General features: G+C 38.8%; 1 protein-coding gene and 1 long non-coding RNA gene across 3 annotated transcripts in view; one reads left to right on the top strand and one right to left on the bottom strand.

The window, feature by feature from the left end:
- LOC309621385 (uncharacterized protein) overlaps positions 1–18981 on the top strand; it is a 255120-nt gene extending 236139 nt beyond the window's left edge. For both annotated transcript variants that reach the window (XR_014239979.1, XR_014239980.1), the window contains exon 4: positions 11235–18981. The gene's annotated coding sequence lies outside the window, so the exon portion shown is untranslated. The remainder of the gene's footprint in view (positions 1–11234) is intronic.
- On the bottom strand, positions 2056–11244 carry LOC309621388. The gene is made up of 3 exons (XR_014239981.1): positions 9270–11244; positions 5389–9219; positions 2056–4618 (listed from the first exon to the last, which is right to left on the bottom strand). It is a non-coding gene; the product is annotated as an uncharacterized lncRNA (long non-coding RNA).
- Positions 18982–19909: the final 928 nt, after the last annotated feature.

The raw sequence follows: 19909 nt of genomic DNA, 5'->3' as shown, positions 1-19909 counted from the left end.
AATAAAACAATAAAGAAACAAACAAACACGTCCCTGAATCCTACATCCCCCTCCATTACTTCCTATCTTTACCTATTTTTATTAGCAAAATTTCTAGAATAACAGTATTCTCCACCTGTAATCTCTACTTCCTCAATTCCCATTCATTCCTAAGCCTAGTAAATATGGATCTTGCCAAGGTCACCAATGATCCCCTTGTCACAAAATTCAGTGGATATATTTTTGTGTGTGTGTGTGTTAGTTTCTGCTTTATAACAAAGTGAATCAGTTATACATATACATATGTCCCCATATCTCTTCCCTCTTGCGTCTCCCTCCCTCCCACCCTCCCTATCCCACCCCTCTAGGTGGTCACAAAGCACCAAGCTGATCTCCCTGTGCTATGCAGCTGCTTCCCACTAGCTATCTATTTTACATTTGGTAGTGTAAATATGTCCATGCCACTCTCTCACTTTGTCACAGCTTACCCTTCCCTCTCCCCATATCCTCAAGTCCATTCTCTAGTAGGTCTGTGTCTTTATTCCCGTCTTGCCCATAGGTTCTTCATGACCATATTTTTTTTCCTTAGATTCCATATATATGTGTTAGCATACGGTATTTGTTTTTCTCTTTCTGACTTACTTCACTCTGTATGACAGACTCTAGGTCCATCCACCTCACTACAAATAACTCAATTTCGTTTCTTTTTATGGCTGAGTAATATTCCATTGTATATATGTGCCACATCTTCTTTATCCATTCATCTGTTTTTGTTTGTTTGTTTTTTTGTTTTTTTTTTAAACATCTTTATTGAAGTATAATTGCTTCACAATGGTGTGTTAGTTTCTGCTTTATAACAAAGTGAATCAGCTACACATATACACACGTTCCCATATCTCCTCCCTCCCGCATCTCCCTCCCTCCCACCCTCCCCATCCCACCCCCCCTAGGCGGTCACAAAGCACCGAGCTGATCTCCCTGTGCTATGTGGCTGCTTCCCACTAGCTATGTATTTTACATTTGGTAGTGTATATATGTCCATGACACTCTCTCACCCTGTCACATCTCACCTCTCCCCCTCCCCATATCCTCAAGTCCATTCTTTAGTAGGTCTGTGTCTTTATTCCCATCTTGCCACTAGATTCTTCATGACCTTTTTTTTTTCCCTTAGATTCCATATATATGTGTTAGCATACTGTATTTGTTTTTCTCTTTCTGACTTACTTCACTCTGTATGACAGACTCTAACTCCATCCACCTCATTACAAATACCTCCATTTCATTTCTTTTTATGGCTGAGTAATATTCCATTGTATATATGTGCCACATCTTCTTTATCCATTCATCCGATGATGGACACTTAGGTTGCTTCCATGTCCTGGCTATTGTAAATAGAGCTGCAATGAACATTGTGGTACATGACTCTTTTTGAATTATGGTTTTCTCAAGGTATATGCCCAGTAGTGGGATTGCTAGGTCGTATGGTAGTTCTATGTTTAGTTTTTTTTAAAACAGGGCTTTTACTATTTTTATTTATTTATTTATTTTTGGCTGTGTTGGGTCTTCGTTTCTGTGCGAGGGCTTTCTCTAGTTGTGGCAAGTGGGGGCCACTCTTCATCGCGGTGTGCGGGCCTCTCACTATCGTGGCCTCTCACTATCGCGGCCTCTCTTGTTGCGGAGCACAGGCTCCAGACACGCAGGCTCAGTAGTTGTGGCTCACGGGCCTAGTTGCTCCGTGGCATGTGGGATCCCCCCAGACCAGGGCTCGAACCCGCGTCCCCTGCATTAGCAGGCAGATTCTGAACTACTGTGCCACCAGGGAAGCCCTATGTTTAGTTTTTTAAGGAACCTCCATACTGTTCTCCATAGTTGCTGTATCAATTTACATTCCCAAAAACAGTGCAAGAGGGTTCCCTTTTCTCCACACCCTCTCCAGCATTTGTTGTTTGTAGATTTTTTGATGATGGCCATTCTGACTGGTGTGAGGTGATACCTCATTGTAGTTTGGATTTGCATTTCTCTATTGATTAGTAATGTTGAGCATTCTTTCATGTGTTTGTTCGCAATCTGTATATCTTCTTTGGAGAAACGTCTATTTAGGTCTTCTGCCCATTTTTGGATTGGGTTGTTTGTTTTTTTGTTATTGAGCTGCATGAGCTGCTTGTAAATTTTGGAGATTAATCCTTTGTCAGTTGCTTCATTTGCAAATATTTTCTCCCATTCTGAGGGTTGTCTTTTCGTCTTGTTTATGGTTTCCTTTGCTTTGCAAAAGCTTTTAAGTTTCATTAGGTCCCATTTGTTTATTTTCAGTGGATATTTTTTAAGTCTCATCTTGATTCTTGATAGCCTTGGACACTCTTGACCACTCCCTCCTTTTTTGGGTGTCATGTTACTGCTCTTCCTTTGTGTTCTACCTTTTTCTCAGTCTACTTTGTAGTCTCTTTTATTTCAGTCTACTTCTTAAATATTGGAATTTCATCTTTGGCCCGGACTCTTCTTGTCCTATACACTATAGCTGACTGAGCTCTCCCACTCTGCTTTTTGGCCCCTAGGCAAACCCTTTCTCCTCTGTCAAGCCTTGGTTAAAACTTACACTTTGTGACTCTGACTCCTTTACTCATTGTTAAGGCTGACTTTTCTAAGCTCCACTGCATTCTCTGCACATATATCCCCATAAAAGCAAGTCTTATTTTATGTTTATCGGTTTCCTAGCTTGTATCTTCAACTAGATTGGCAGTTCCTTGAAAAGGGGCGCAATCTTTTTATACCTGTCTTTCAGCACAGTGCCTGACAGAGAGTAGATAATTAATAAGCATTTACTGATGAGTGGATGAATGGGTTTTGGTAAGTTCTCTCATCTTTACAGCCCTGTGGAGAATGTCAGAGGAAAGCTGTGGCTATCTGAAGTTTGCACAGGTAGTAAGTGGCAGAATCAAGCATACGTTCAGTTGCCAGAACTACACAATAGGATACATGTTTGTGCAATGTTCACACTCTGCAAACTACTCTCATATCAATTATCTCATGCAATTTGCATAATAATCTTGTTGACTGAGTCGGGTAGATAGTTTTGTTGCCTTCTATATATATAAGGAAATTGAGGTTCAGAAAAGCTGTGATTAATGTCTACACAGGTTCTAAGTGGCAGAGCTAACTCTTGAACTAAGCTCTTTTGAGTGCAAGTCCAAGGTGTACACAGCTAGAGAACCACTTATCTCTGGGAGGGGGCAAAGTGAGACAGGATATAGAAATAGAGGCACTCAGTAAATGCTAATTCTCTCTTCCTTCCTGACTTCTTTTTTTAAAAATTAATTAATTAATTAATTAATTACTTTTTGGCTGCTTTGGGTCTCCGTTGCTGCGCGCGGGCTTTCTCTAGTTGCGGCGAGCGGGGGCTACTCTTCGTTGTGGTGCACAGGCTTCTCGTTGCGGTGGCTTCTCTTGTTGCGGAGCACGGGCTGTAGGCGCGTGGGCTCCAGTAGTTGCGGCACATGGGCTCAGTAGTTGTGGCTCGTGGGCTCTAGAGCGCAGGCTCAGTAGTTGTGGCGCACGGGCTTAGTTGCTCTGCGGCATGTGGGATCTTCCCGGACCAGGGCTCGAACCTGTGTCTCCTGCATTGGCAGGTGGATTCTTTACCACTGCACCACCAGGGAAGCCCCCTTCCCGACTTCTTATTCCCTTCAAGTCTGTCTCTATATTGTACCAACAGCAATGCGAGAAGAGAGTCATCACAGCATCCATTTTGGAAAAATTTCACAAGATATTTTTTCCACCTCTTTTCTCCCACCCTTGCCCTGTCCCTCTTAAAGCTACAATACAGATGTCAGAAAGAACTTTTCCTGCTCTAAGGTGTTATTGAAGGAAATAAACTCTATTGTTATTCTGTCATTGTTACCCCCCCCATATGTATCCTCTCCTTCCCCACCCTTGCCTGGTAGAACCTCCCTTTCATTGCTAATTCAGATTTCACTCACCTTTGAAACTCATGCACATCCTGTCTCCTCCAGGAAGCCTTCTTTGAATTGGTCAGCTCACACTGAGCTTAACCTTCCCTAGGCTACTAAGATACTTCCAGTTTATGTCAATTAGAGTGTGAGCTTCTTGAGGGCAAGGGGTCTATTTTATGGTTCTCTACCATCCACCCACACCCTCATCCACCCCCTAACTTCTGCCAGTACCAATGTAGGGCTGGGTACCTAGGAGATGTTCAGGAAATGCTGGTGGATTGATTCACTTTGCATCCTTCACTCTTGACATCAATAGTAGGAATGGAAGGAGCTTCCCAAGGGAAGAATGTGGAAGTCTCTGAACCTTTAGCTCTGCTGAGTAAGCCATACAGGTGAGGCACTGAACACAGTGACTTGCATTGTGTCAAACATTCAGTGAGAACCAATGCCACATTAATCCTGTCTTGTTTTTCTTTTGAGTTCTGTAACCTGAAGTGTGTGTACTTTAGGGAAGAAATACACTATTAATCATGTTTGATAAACCAGAGGTTGAGGCCCCAGGAATCTACTTGTTCTGTTTACTCAGGGAAGGTTAGACCTAACTGATGTCATTTGCATTCACACCTATGGCTTTGGGACTTTACTGGTGTGCTTCCTTGAGACTACTTCCCTATTGCCTTTTGCCTTTCGGCCTTTCTTTTTTTTTTTTTTTTTTTTTCACACACACACACACTGTATTTTATTTTTACAAGAGATAAATCGACTGACACCAAGCATTGTACATGGATGACCACAACAAAAGCAACAATGATTGCAATTACGAAACATGAAACACACTCATACTATGTCATAATATTGACATTCAGTCCAGTAATCCTCCACTGTAACAGCTCCTTTACTTTGCAGTGAAAATTGATTTGTATAGTCTTTGCCTCTGAGTCCTTGTGGAATTTTTTTTTTTTTTTTTAAATTCAGACAGAAAGTCACAAAAATTATACTCATCCTCATCAGTTCACTCAGTCCCATGTAATTAATTTTTTTTTTCATCTTGATCTTTTGTTAGCACTTTTATGAGTTCATCAGTTTTTCATTAGAGTTCTGAAAATGCTTATTCATTCAGTTCAGCAGTACAGTCCGTTACCAGAAACCTGTACTTGTCAGAGTCTTTTCCATGTATTTCTTGAAGATGAAACCCTTTTATAGGAACATATTTGCAAAATCATCAGAGTACACCCAGAACTGTCTGTAAATGACAAAAGACTTAAAAATGACCACGGTTAAAGATTTGATGACAGTTCATAATAATGCAGTTGACAAGAAAATTAGTTATTTCTGAGATATACATTTTAAAGTAATAACTAGGATTATTACTTATAACATTATACCAGAACATATAAGATTTTTAGAAATTTCATGTAATGTCTGAAACATTTATATTAACATATTTCCATACATATTCGGCCTTTCTGATAAGATAAGAAGCCTTTGCACCTGGGCAGTGCTTTATGTTTTTCTACAAGTCCAGTGCTAGCACCTTAGTCCGGATCATCATCATCTCACATCTACATTATTACAACTTCCTCCTAATTGGTTTCCATGGCTCAGTGTTCTGCTGTTTACAATCTGTTTTCTACACTGCAACCAGAGTGATCTAAAACACAGATTTGATTATGTTCCACCCCTATTTAGAACTCTTCAGTGTCCAGAGGATAATGTCAGACCCCTTTGGCATCAAGAACTCTTCATGATTTGCCTCCTTCCTAGCTCTTCAAGCTTCATCTCCTACCCTTCCCTACTCCCATCTTCTACTCTCGTGTACTCTAAGCTTCAACCTTCCAGACATAATTGTAGATCCACGAGTGCACTGTGTTTTGTTTTTGTTTTTTATATCACAGTGCCTTTGCACATGCTCCTTCTGCCTGGATTGTCTTCCTACCTTCCTCTGAGCTCTAATTGGTGAACTTTTCTCCATCTTGTCAGACAATTCAAACCTCACCTTCTGAGTGAATCCTTCCCTAACTTACCATCCATTATTATTTGTTCTCTCTTTTGCATATACCTGCATTATAGTACTTTTCTCATTGCATTATAAATATCTGTTTATACATCTATCTCTGCAACCTGTGAGTTTCTTGAATGTTAGAACTATGGTCGACCCCTCCTCCCTTCACACACCTAGTACCCTCAGCACTACACACATAGTAGGTATTCAGGAATGTTGTTTAAATGAATAATTATTATATTTCCTAACTTAAAGGGCTCTTTCTGAACTAGGCTGACCTCGGAGTTGCAGCAAAATATCCAGTTGTTCAACTATCCCCAGGCTTCTGGGCTGGGTTAGGTGCGGCCCTTTCTTCAGAAAAGATGAATGTAAATGTGCTGTCAAGTTTCTTCTTAATTCAAGTTTCTATAAATAAACAGCAGATTGGAATAACACCCTCAGCAATGTGGAATCAAAGAAAGCTCCTTTTCTTTGCTTTATACCTTCAATTTTTTTCCTAAATATATTATTTCCTCTAGACCTTCTCCTATACTAATCACTTATAACAGGAGATGCCTGGGTGATTGTTGGCTCTGTCTCTATTTAAGCTCAACCATGACCACTTTATTTCATCATATAAATAATAACACACATATATACATACACATATTATCTTATTTAATATTCACAAATACCCTATAAAGTAGTTACTATTATTATCCATATTCTGTAGATGAACAAACTATAGCCCGGAGAATGTAAGTAACTTGTTCAAGGCTGTACAACTTGGAAGTGCTGGAGACTGGACTTAAACTTGGATCTGATTGTAGAGCCTATATTTTAATCATTACATCACACTCCCTCATCTGTCTGAAGTTTATTGCCCCCTTCCTTCCCTTCAGGGGCTCCACTGGGACCAAGCAGGAGGGTGGTGTTCTGCAGATCTGGGAGCTGAAAGAAAGAGATAGGAGGTTCCAAGTGTCCCCTTGTGCATTTCTCTTTCTAGTTTATATCTCACTGACATACACTATAAGGACTCTTAAAATGGCATATTCAATAAACATCTTCTGGAGACTTGTGGTTGCTGCCACTCATTTATCTTTCTCTTAGGCAACTTGATCTTTTTAAGCCAAATTCTATCCACCACTAAGTAATGAGATAGATAAATATACAACTCTTGGAAAGTGTTTGTTTCAAAAATGTGAAAAGCCTAAAAAGTGGAATATTTCACTAAAGAAAAGAAAACCTTACATTGAGCAAAAGAGAACTGTGCCCTGAAGGAAGGGAATTGAAATAAGAATAAAGCCACTTTTTTCACTGTGTCACCCCTTAAAACGCCTGGAACAAATTGTCATTGCAGGTGTCTTGTAGAATAAAACAAAGAACAGTGGACTTGGAGTCAGAGACCTGGGCTTGATTCCCACATTTATACCTTACTAGCCACTCAACCTTGCGCAAGGGACTGAACCTATCTGAGCTTCCATTTCCTCACTGTTAAATTGGAGATAAAAACAGGACCTACCTCAAAGGGTTGTTCCTAAGATTAAATGAATTAAATTATGTTTTAACAATGCTTTACGTGCTTCTACTCACATCAGATATTACAACTCACCTAGGTAAAGTAAAAAGTCATCAATCTAGTTACCCTTATTTTAATGCTGGTCATTCTCTCTTTGATCACAACCAGACTCTGCTGCACCTGGTTCCCCCTCCCCAAATCCCAGGCTCACTAAAGCACTATGTTTCTAAGAAAACAGTCCCTTTAGCCAATGTAAGCAGGTAACAGTCACAGTGAACGGCAGCAGTTGATAGAGAGTATTTGGGTGCCAGGACACCCACATCTAAGCATCCTGTCTATTTCTAGACAGGTGGAATGATACCAGACAGAACTGTTGGACCCATCTGCTCTAGTGGGAAAGGGAAAAAATGGTCTGTTTTGGGACAGTTGGACCATACCAATTCAAGGGACTTGAGACTTAAGATTAAAGATCTTTATTTGAACATGGGAATAACTGAGGAGCCAGTGAAAAATATGAAAGTATAGCTTTGACAATAGTTGTTTCACACAGAAGGAAGAGGCCACCATATTTCCTGTGGTCACAACTTCCCTAGGTTGGTTAACTTGGTGCTGACTGCAGATTCCACACAGGAAAGAGTCATGGAAAGATGGAAACTGAAGAGATGCAGGAGCGAATTAGAATGCTGAGTGTCTCTTTAGGGATCAGGTTGAAGGGCAGGGTGGAGTGGTATAGCTGAAGCTCAACATCTAAGTTGAGTATTATGGCAAAAACAAAGCAAAGTAAATATTGTCTTTGTGGTCCCATTACTGGTCTGAATCTCTACTTTGATCAACCGTTCCCTCTTTATTACCTTCTTAAATCAGTACCCTTCATATTATCTATAGCGGAAATAATGAACTATGTATTTCAATGCATAAGGCAATTCTTAGTGGTGAAGGAAATAAAAATTTTAAAATTGGAGCATGTCAGAGGAAAGTCAGTAAAAATGCTAGTTCTGTGTGGAAGAGTTCTCTTGGATCAAAGTGATTACATAAGGTTTAAAAATCAAATGGTATGCTTGTTTACTAATATATTATGAGATTTTTTTTCCCTTGCAGATGTAAGAATGAAAGAAAAAAACAACAACAAGGCTATGCTAGCATATGGATGCAATTTGTTCAGATGTACAACTGGGCTGAAGCCATCAGTAACCCAGTTATAAATTCTGAACCCCCTGCATTTTCTTATTTCAAAGTATGTTTTCCTCCATTTAAAGACAGAAATCAAATCAGAATTGCTCTGAAAGATATCACACTGAGGGTTCTGAGTAGAAAAAACATCACTGGCAAAAGTTTGGACATCAGATTATACCAAGTCTGTCTGAATTTAAACTCATGAACTCTCATATTTAAGTTCAACATAAATCGTTTAGTTTTCAAGTTCCCTTAAGCTAGGAAAATTAAGACTTCCTGTTCTTCAGGGAGAAAAAGGGCCTAAAAACTTAAGGGGTTAGAAAATGTCTTGAAGCTCTTCATAATTGAGCATAAATGAGTCCAAACCATATGGATTGCATTTCCTTTTTTTACTTTGAACACTGAGGGAAAAAACATGTTTGGCAAAACGCTTCTTTTTTTTTTTTCTTTTTTTTTTTCAAACCCAAATATGTTACTTTCACCCTTGAGCCTTCTTCCCAAGCTGTACCATATGCCTGGAATGTTCCCAGGGCTCTTCAGTCTTTAAGTCTGCGGCTCCTGAGAGGCCTACTTTCTTCAAGAATCCATTCCTGGGTGACTGGAAGAGACATTCCAAATGCCTCCTTACTGGGTAACATTCCTGGGTGACTGGAAGAGACATTCCAAATGCCTCCTTATTGGGTAACATACAACTTTGAAGACTCCCCTTCCTTCAATGTTCTGCTTAATGTACACTGTTAGTTGTATTTGCTAAAGGCTTGTTTTGTTTATATGCAATAACTCATGTCATTTATTCTACATCTAACAACCATTTATTTAGCGTCTAATGTGTCCAAAGTTTTATGGATAAATGCCTAGGGTAGCCCAGTCTTACATTATACTTAATGATGCAACCCCATATGGAAGACTAGACATAGCCCTGGCTAATAAGCCTCAAGTCAGACACAACCTCGAAGAAGGGATTGGAATCGTCCTACCAGAGGAGGAAGTTCCTTGATAATGGGATTGGAAAGGCTCCAATAAGTCTTCTTCAAAAGTATCAGATTCATTTGTTTGAATTAATAAGGCTATTTAAAAAGACAAATAGCTCCTAAAATATAGTAGTAAAATTTTAAAACCTGCAATTTGCTTTCTTCCGACGAGCTCACTGAGCTTTCCACAGTAAGGGGAGATATGTGTTTCAATAGGAATGATAAGGGAATGAGAAAAATTTGGAGGGATGTGCACCATAGATTTTTATTTTAAGATGTCAGAGCTACCTGTTATTTGGGTGAGTTGAGGTTAGGAGAAGGATGAGAGAGAGAGAGAGTGAGAGCAAAAGTGTGAGTGTGAGTGAGAACAGGAGCGAGGGGGAGAGAGAGAGAGAAGGAGAGAGAGAGAATGAAAGAGAGAGAGAGAGGTAGAGAGCACCAAGAACGGAAAATTCCACCAAGATGGAAAAGGATGGAAGTATACTCACTTTCATTAGAATTTGACTTATGTTTAGGACATGAGGAGAAAATCCACGGAAAGGTAACTCAATTTGGAAAGGAAACTGCCTGTAATATGTATATTGTTTATTTTTCATATTTACCTTATTTCTTTCCCTAATGAGGCTGTCAGCGTTTTGGAGGGACTTTCTTACACTTACCATTTGTCACCCTTGCCATTCCCACCCCACCCTCACCTCAACACCTAACTAAGCCTTAGCTCAGAGGGGACATTCAGTATTTGGTTGATTAATTATCAGAGCTATTAAAAGTTTTCCCCAACATGGGGGATGCCCTCAGCACTGTGTTAGGCATTGTCCTTCTGATAACTTTCCTAGGACTCTATGGCGAGGAAGTGAGAGGTAAACTGATAACTCGGTATAATAAACAGATTTGAAAGTGTGATTTTATGCTGACAAAATAAGAGGAAGTTAATTATCTGGAATATAGCCCTCATCTCTTAAGGCTGATAACCACTGGGAGAACATTTCCACATAAACCTTAGAAATCACTTTCAGTCTTAGTGGTTTGTTTTTTTAAAATCCTGTAGGGATTCAAGAGAGAGTGAGCCTCCGAGGAGGAGGTGGGTCTTTTCCATGCCCTGCAATGAGAAGGGTGAGACTTGGTGGGGAACACATTTAAATTGTGCATCCAGAAAGAGGAAGTGAACCATGGTGAAATGCAGAGTAGAAAGAGGTGCCCAAGGCCCAGATGAGATAAGGAGGATGGTAATGCTTATCTTATTTTGATCAACATTAGCAAGCATGTACCAGACACTGTGCTAAACACTTTATATGCATTACCTCAGTTAATCAACACAAATTTATGGAATAAGTACTATTATTTCACTCATTTTACAGATGAGAATGCTGAGTTTCAGAGATCAAATGATTTTCCCAAAGTCACCCAGCTAATATGCAGAAGAAATAGCATAGAAACACAGACCTGTGTAGCCCCGTTGAACCACTTTCGTATACTGTCTTGAGTAGATCCACCTCTTCTGGGCTCCAGGATGTTCATAAGCGGGGAGAGTAAATGACCATATTTGGTTACATCTCAGTCCCTGGACTCATGTTATTATAACTTGGGGAACAGGAAGTACTGAGACTATTGAGACAGACTCCAAGTCCTGTCTTTAACCCTTCCCTTTCTGGATGTTTGCTCAGGTGCAACCACCATGCTTCAAGGGGAAGACATGAAGAAGATGGATCCTGTGGAGGATGTTGTCGAAGCTGGTCAGAATGATGAACGGACCCAGTGGCATGTCTTTTGAGGGACAGATGAAGAAATGGGAGGTGATTAGCTCAAGAAGAAAAGTCTATTGACGCATGATAACTGTCTTCAAATAGTTGATAGACTGTCACATGGAAGTAGCATTAGGCTTATTCTGTGTGGCAGTAGGGGGAAATGTGGGAACAATGGGAAGATGTTAGGGGAAGAAAAATTCTGGATCAATAGAAAACAGCTTCATAAACATAACACAGAATTTTATTACATTATTTTGTGCCTTGGACCCCTTTACAAATCTGGAAAAGCCTGAGAACTCTTCTCAAAGGAATGTCTTTACATGCATAAAATAAAATGCATAAGATTACACAGGAAACAAATTATATTGAAATATGATTATTAAAATCTTTTAGAAACTGAAGCTATCTGCAATGATTTTAAAGTGGATTGAAAATATTTGTGTTTTTTTGTTATTGATAGCACTGCTAGGGTTTGTTGCCTACATTCATAATAGAAGAAATGGTAAATTTCAGTTAGAGATTAGGAAAAATATATATTTTCTCCCATCAAAGTTCGTGGTACCTCTAAGGGATGTGTGGATTCCACTTTAAGGTCTCCTGAATTAGAGGTATCCAGTAGTGGAATGTAAAGTCATGTAAAGTTGTGTTTTTCTTGTCACAGGACAATTTTTTTTTCCCCACCCTTCTGGCTAAATATACTTTGTTTATTTATTTATTTTTATTGGCATATGATTGCTTTACAATGTTGGGTTAGTTTCTATTGTAGAACAAACTGAATCAGGTATATGTATACATATATCCCCTCCCTCCTGCCTTCCTACCCTGCCCATCCCACCCCTCTAGGTCATCAGAGAGCACTGAGCTGATCTCCCTGTGCTCTGCAGCAGCTTCCCATTAGCTATCTATTTTACACATGGTAGTGTATATATGTCAATGGGACTCTCTCAATTCATCCCACCCTCCCCTTCCCCCTCTGTATCTACAAGTCCATTCTGTACATCTGCGTCTCTTTTTCACAGGACAATTTTTAAAGACTGTCAGAGATGTTTAAGTAGGATTCCTGCTTTGATTACATACTGGATGAGAGAAACTCTGCAGGGTACTAATTCTAATATTCTATGTTGAAAACTCTTTAATGGCTCTTATTATCTACAGCAGGGATTTTTAATTTTTTAAGCAGCAGAAGACTTTCTTCAAATTAAAATCTTACATGATCTCTCACTATATCAAACAGAACGAATGGGATCAGTTTTACACGGAAATGAAGGGCCTAGATCTCTGCCTGCTTAGCTTCCCCACTCACCGCCTTCCCTCTTCCCCACCTGCATCAAATTGAAGTCTCTCTGTTTTGACTGTGCGATCTCTTCTGAGGAGCCCTGGGGCTCTGTTAAACACAGGATCAAATATAAGTTCCTTATATTTGCATTCAAGGCCACGTAAAATCTTACCTCTCAGCGGCTGCTCAACAGAGCACTCATTGTCTCCAAACAACCCGCAACATTCCTGACACCTCACCTTTGTTCACGCTGCTTCCTGGTCTGGAATGCCCTACACGCCCTCCTCTCTTTGCCATTTCCCTAAACTATACCCTCCTTCAAGTTCAAATCAGGTTCCACTTCCTCCAAGAAGTATTGTCTGATCAGTCACCCTTGGTGATAATTCCTACACTCTGATTCATTTTAATACTTTTCTGCATTTGACACTATGTAAGTGATGTTGCTTTGCTTTTTTTGCTGTGTCCATTCTGTCTCACCAGGAGAGTAGGTAACCAGGGCTCCTAGATTACCCTTATCTCGGGGGCCCAGTAAAGTATCCTGTACACAGAAGATGCTGAATCAGTTCTTGTCTATGAAATTCATTTTTCATATTTGTCCCATTTCCCTAAAGAAACCATAAGCTTTTTGTGGACAAGAACATTCTTAGACATTTCATCTGCTGCAATCTCTCTGGAACCTAGCATGATCCAGAATCTACAAGAGTCCTGAACTGGGTAGAGTAGGATTTAGACAGGAAAGGTGTTAGATAAGGGCAATTTAGAAGGGATGAAAAATAACATCTGATGTAGAGAGAGTTGTATCTGTTGCTGGGGAAGACGACAGATGTTAAGAATAAGCTGTGGAGGGCTACCCTGGAGAGTGAGGGAGCAGGTCAAAACATGATTAGGTAAGCAAAGAATAAGACGTCAGCGAAGAGATAATATGAGTCACAAGAAAGATCAACAGGGATTAACTGGAAACTTGCTCTGAGATAAAAAGCAGTGATAGAACCCTTCTCTTCCTGACCATACACCAAAGCTCAAACAGCTACGCGGTCCAAGCACAGAAAAAAAATACACTTTTGGGCAAACACCCTGGTCTTCAAAGAAATATTTGAGATTTCCAAATTCTCATTTGAAAAAACACGGTCAAACCAGGTGTCTCCAAGCCACTGACATCCTAATGTCAGTTTTGTACTACATGTTCAGAAATCCAATTTAATAATAATACTTAGTAATAAGTGCCATTTATTGAAGGCTTATTTATGTGCAAGGCACTGTGATAAATGATTTAGACGAGAGAGGGGACTCTGGAATTTCAGGAAGAGAGTGGATAGGATAAGATAAAATAGGATAATAGGATCAAACGCTTCCAAGAAGTCAACAAGGGTAAGAACTCACAATAAATAACAAGAGCTCACAATGCCAAGTGCTTACCTTGTGATAGACACTGTTTCATGCATTTCACGTTATTTCATTTAACCATGATAAGAACTCTTTGAGCTAAGTATTATTATCCCCATATTAGAGGTGACAAAACTGAGATTCAGAGACGTTAATTGACTTATTTTAGGTCACACAGCTGGTATGAATGGCAGAGTGGCAGATTCAGATTTTGAACCCAAGACAGCTTATCTTCATCTGATGTCTTTCCCATGGCTTACACTGCCCCTATTGCTACGTTGTCAAATATCAACCTTAGTTATTTGGGAAAACAAAAAACTCATTCAGTGAAATTGCCAATTGTATGTAGAAATAGGGGCCAGGGAGTTTGAGTGTAATAGAAAGCCAGAAAATCCCCAAACCTCACTTGAATCAGACATATCAGTCTCTTTCCCCATCATATTTCAATACCCCTTCCAAGATCCCTGGAGACACTATAAAGAAATAGCTAATAAGTAGCCAATAGGATTTCGATGTCTTTCTTTTCATCTCATGCAGGTGTTGAGAATGAGGAATTTACCAGAGAGCGCAGCAGAGATCTGGGAAGGAAGAGAAAGTGTCCTTTGCAAGATAGGATAAATCAGCTGGAATAATCAGAGGGTGACTGGCTTTTTATTTGTTTAGGCTGGAGGAGGTTTATAATTTACATTGGGTCAAAGCAGGAGCCAGTGGTCAAGAGGGGAAAGGATTCTGCTGTTTTTTGTTTCTGAACGAAAAATATTTATATTCAGACAGCAGCCCTCTCTCCTCACTAGATCAGAGATATCAGTGGCATTCACCTCAAGCCCTGAGTTAGTAAAGTCATCATGGTTTACCTCAAGGAGAGATACACAGGTGTTGACTAAGGGATTCTTGTACTTCAGGTACCTATTTAAAGGATTTATACAAGTTCAACTGGCTTCAGGGCCAGTTACTGAGCACGCATTTGGTCAGATGGCTCCAGACTGCATATTCAAGGCATTCTGTAGCAAGGTCTCTGCATCATTGCAAGCCACTTCTTCCTGATCTTCTCCTACCTAGTCACACCCTCAGAGAATCTGAATGAATGATGTGCTGGCATAACCTTTTCCAGGTCCGTGATCTTGTCTGGAATGCATAAATTCCCTCTTCAAATCTTTACTACCCTGCCCTGCTCTTTTTTTTTTTCCTCCCTCTGTTTCATTAGTATCCTTTGCTCCTTTTCTTACTGACACATATTCACCCCATTCATCAAGTACCTCGAGGGCATACTACTTCACCTTTGGCATCAAGGTAAAAACTGACATTTGTTTACAAATAAAGCTATCATTTTTCAGCCTGAAAATGTGCTCATGCTGTTCCAGGGAAGAGAGAGGAGAGTGCATATTTCTCAAACCTAGAATGCTCTTTCTTTTTTACATCAACTTTATTGAGGTAGAATTTACATCAAATAAAATGTACCGATTTAAAATGTACAGTTCAATTACTTTTGACAAATGTATACACCTGAGTAACATCACTCCTCTCGAGATGTAAAATGGAACATCATCCCAGAGAGTTCCCTCCTACCCCTTTGAAGTCAAAATTCCCATTTTAACCCCTATCTTCTGGCAGCCACTAATCCGTTTCTATCTTTATAGTTTACCCTTTTCTAGAACTTCATATACATGAAATCATATGGTATTACGTTCTTTAATCTGGTATTTGGAAATTTCATCCATGCTATTGCATACATCAGTAATTTGTTCATTTTAAAATTTCTAGTCATTTTTTATTGCTTTCTAATTTATATTTCTTTGTAGAATATACTGCAGTTTATCTGTTGATCAACTTTGGGTTGTTTCCAGGTTTTTAGCTATTATAAATGAAACTGCCATGAACAAACGAACAAATGAAAATATTTTTGTGGTGCACAAAATACCTAAATATGGAGTTGCTGGGGTCATCGGGGGATGTACATTTAAACTGATAAGAAACAGCAAAAACTTTTTTTCGAAGAGGTTGTTTCGTTTTACATCCTATCTACAACGTATGAGAGTTCCAGTTTCTTCACATTCTCACCAACACCTAAGATTGTCACCCTTTTAAACTTTAGCTATTCTAATGGGCATTTGTTTGATCTCATCTTAGCTTTAATTTACATTTCCTTGAAGACTAAAGATGTTGAGCATCTTTTCATGAGCTCATTGGTTTTCCATATACCTTTTTTGTAAAGTGTTCAAAATCTTTTGCATCCCTTTCTTTTATTAGGCTGCTTGGCTTCTTAATATTGAGTTGGAAGAGTCCTTTATATATTCTGGATGCCAGTACTTAGTCAGATGTGTATATATATATATAGTATTTTATGTTCAGGTATATGATCCATTTCAAGTTAATTTGTGTGCATGGTGTGAGGTAAAGATTCATTTTTTCCCCCCCATTTGGATATCTAGTTGATCCACTTCTATTTGCTGGAAAGACTATCATTTCCACATTGAATTACTTTGAAACTTTTGTTAAGACTCAATTGAGCATACATGAATGGGTCTATTTTTTGACTCTATTCTATTCTACTGATCTTACTTGAATATCTTTTCGCCAATACCACACTGCCTTGATTAACTGTAGCTTTATAGTCAGTCTTGATATGAAGTACTAATAAGCCTTCTGACTTTGCTTTTCCTTTTCAGGATGGCTTTGGCTATTTTAGGTTCTTTGTATTTTAATATTAATGTTAACATAAGCTTGTCCATTTATATAAAGAATTTTGTTAAGCTTTTGACTGAAATTGCACTGAGTCTATAAATCAATTTGGGGGAGAATTGACACCTTTACAAAATTAAGTCTTCTATCATGACCACAGCATATCTCTCCATTTGTTTAGTTTTTTTTTTTTTTTAACTTTCTTTCAGAAATGATTTATGGTTTTCAGCATACAGGTCTAGTACATATTTTGGAAATTTTATCCTTAAGTATTTTTATACATATAAATGGAATTACTTATAAAACTTATTTTTCTAATTGTTTATTGTTAGTACATAGAAACACAGTTTTACTATAAATTGACCTCATATCATGTTGCTATTCCGTTGTTGCAATATATCATTATTCTCCAGCTGCTTTTAAGAATTTCTATCTGTGATTTTTAGCTATTTAACTAAGATGTGCCGGAGTGTGGTTTTCATTATAATTAGCCTGCTGGGTTTGCTGAGCTCCTGGATATGTAGCTTGTTTTTTTTTCACCAAATTTAACAAAGTTTGAACATTGTCTCTTCAAAAAAAGCTTTCTGCCCATTCTCTCTCTCTCCTTGCCTCTGGGGATCCAGTTACATGTATTGAGAGCTTTGTATTATCTCACAGGTTACTGAGGCACTTAACTGTCTTTCAATATTTTTCTCTCTGTTTTTCAGATCGGGTAATTATTATGAGTTTGTCTTCAAACTCACAGATTCCTTCCTCTGCTAACTCCAGTTTGATTTTAAGCTCTTCTAATGAATTGTTTCATTTCAGATACTTTAAATTTCTAGAGTTTTTTTAGCTTTATTTAAATAATTGTATTTAATATTTTGACATTATAATTTGCATTTTACCTTTAATAATGTTTCTTTTACTGGAGAAATTCGACTTGTAGCATTGTGTAAGTCTAAGGTATACATCATGTTACTTTGATATACTTATATATTGTAATATGGTTGCTGTCCCTTTATTTTATTTTATTGGAGTATAATTGCTTTACAATGTTGTGTTAGTTTCTGCTGTACAATGAAGTGAATCAGCTATATGTATACATATATCCCCTTCCTCTTGAACCTCCCTCCCACCCACCTAGAGTTTTAATGTGGTTCTTCATTATTGCTTTCACTTCTCTGATGAGACTGATTCTGTTTTCTTATTCAAACTGTTCTTTTGGTCAAACCACATTTTCCTTTATATCTTTGAATATATTTTTAACAGCAGCTTTAAAAGTCTTGTCTGTTAATTCCAAAATCTGGTCCATCTTGGGGTTGCTTTATATTGATTGCTTTTTTCTTGATTTAGGAGCAAGTTTTCTTCTTTGCCTGTTGAAAAAAAATTTGAATGTGTTGCTAGACATTTTGGATGATCTATTGTAAGGAATCAATTATGTATGCTGTCTTCCTTTACTTCACTGGAAGTTCTGCTTGCTTATGTGGGGGCTTGGTTATAGGTTTTGTTAGGGTGGGTCTAGAGTAGCCTTTACCCTATAACATTGTCCTTTTCCTAATTCATGTCCTTTCTGTTGTCTTAGCTGAATGCTGGGGATTTTATTGATGTCTTTCCACTCTGGTTGCAGTGGAATTCCAATGTTTTTGAGCATTGTGCAACCTCTAGAGTCTCTGTTCCACTGTCAACCCCATGACAGCCTCTTGCTGCTAAGTCTTGCTCGGTTCTGCCCTGCACCTGTATAGCCCAACCCTTAGCCAATGACTTATGGGAACCCCAACAGAGTCACCTGTGAACCCTACTGCACAGTTCCCTGCTCTCTGGTATCCTTCCCTGAACTCCAATATCTGTTCCCTCAGCTCAGCAGGACTGTTATGGTCTGCTTGGTGTTTATTTTCCTGTGTCTTGTTCTCAAAATTGTCCCAAAGCAGGGAAATGACATGAATTTGGGGCTTACCTTGTATGTTTTCCTTTTCTTAGTGACCAAAGTCCTGTATTGCCTGTTGTTCAATACCTTAAAAGAGTTGTTTATATTATGTCCAGTCTTATTGTTTTTTAAATAGCAGGAAGGCATGTTTGGTACTAGTCACTCCATCATAAATAGAAGCAGATACCTCCCTGCTTTCTTATGCTTTAGCAAATTTTATTTCCAATTATTATTATTATAGTTATTGTTGTTGATCCTTTATAAAAATTAGGAGATGCTAAATGAATGAACCAAGATCCAAAGCCAGACCATCTAACTCTAAATCCCGTGTGCTTTCCATTATACTGTGTTGCCTCTCCATTTAAATAGCTTTCTAGATGTAGTGATTTGATAGATGCTGAAGAGGTACCATTAAAACCAAATCTCTTCCCCCACAGTCTAGCACAGAGATCTGAAGACTTCACTATCTTAATGTCCTTTCTAAAATTTTAGATACCCAGGGATGTTACAATGGTTTAGTAGCAATCAGTCATTTTATAATGGGCTAGAAAAGACCTTAGCAATTATCCAAAACAACTCTTTCATTTTGAGGCAAGTGGGGCAGCAAGTAAAACAAGTTATCTGCTTAAGGTCAAACATCTAGTAAATAGAATAACTAAGACTTGAAACATGTTATTCTGTCTGATGTTCTTGCCCCCAGACTCAGCAGCCTCTATGACTGCTTAGAGTAAGACTCTTGGAGAATAGAGCCTAGAACAGTTGCCGTGGAAAAAGTATAACATTTCACAGTCACAGTTGCTTCATTTCTTTTAAAAGGCAATGATGATATCAGTAAAGTGAGTTATCCCCTTGTCTGGTCATCCTCTGAGAAGTTTCTGTTTTCAGTTCAGAAGAGAATCGCTAGGCCTGAGCAGGAAACTTTGTCATAGCTATAAGATATGAGAAGTGAGCCATACCTCCTTCCAGGATGTAATCACTTCTCAACACAGTGCTGACATAGCACTGGGATCAGGTGTTGAAATTTACATGCACTCAAGGGACTTCTAAGGGGAACAAAGACACCCTTTTTCCTACATTCCAGTTGTGATAACCACATGTAGTATTAATTCAAAGCCTTTCTGAGAATCTGTGGGACCTTTCATGAAAAAGATGAGGTTGACTGGAGATTCCTTCCATTTAGCCTTCAGTCATTCAGATAGCAGAGTCAGACAGGTAAATATAACATGGCCCCTCTTGATCCTAATTTTAGTTATTTCCCATTGCTCTAAAAGCATGTGTCTTAAACCCTGCTGTAATTTCTCCATCTCCTAGAATTTTCCCACTTTTTTCTATCTACTAGTCAGGCAAAGG

This window comes from Balaenoptera borealis (genome assembly GCF_965194805.1).
Source record: "Balaenoptera borealis genome assembly, contig: HAP1_SCAFFOLD_375, whole genome shotgun sequence".
In the NCBI taxonomy this organism is placed as follows: Eukaryota; Metazoa; Chordata; class Mammalia; order Artiodactyla; family Balaenopteridae; genus Balaenoptera; species Balaenoptera borealis.
This window is presented reverse-complemented; position numbering and strand designations above follow the sequence as displayed.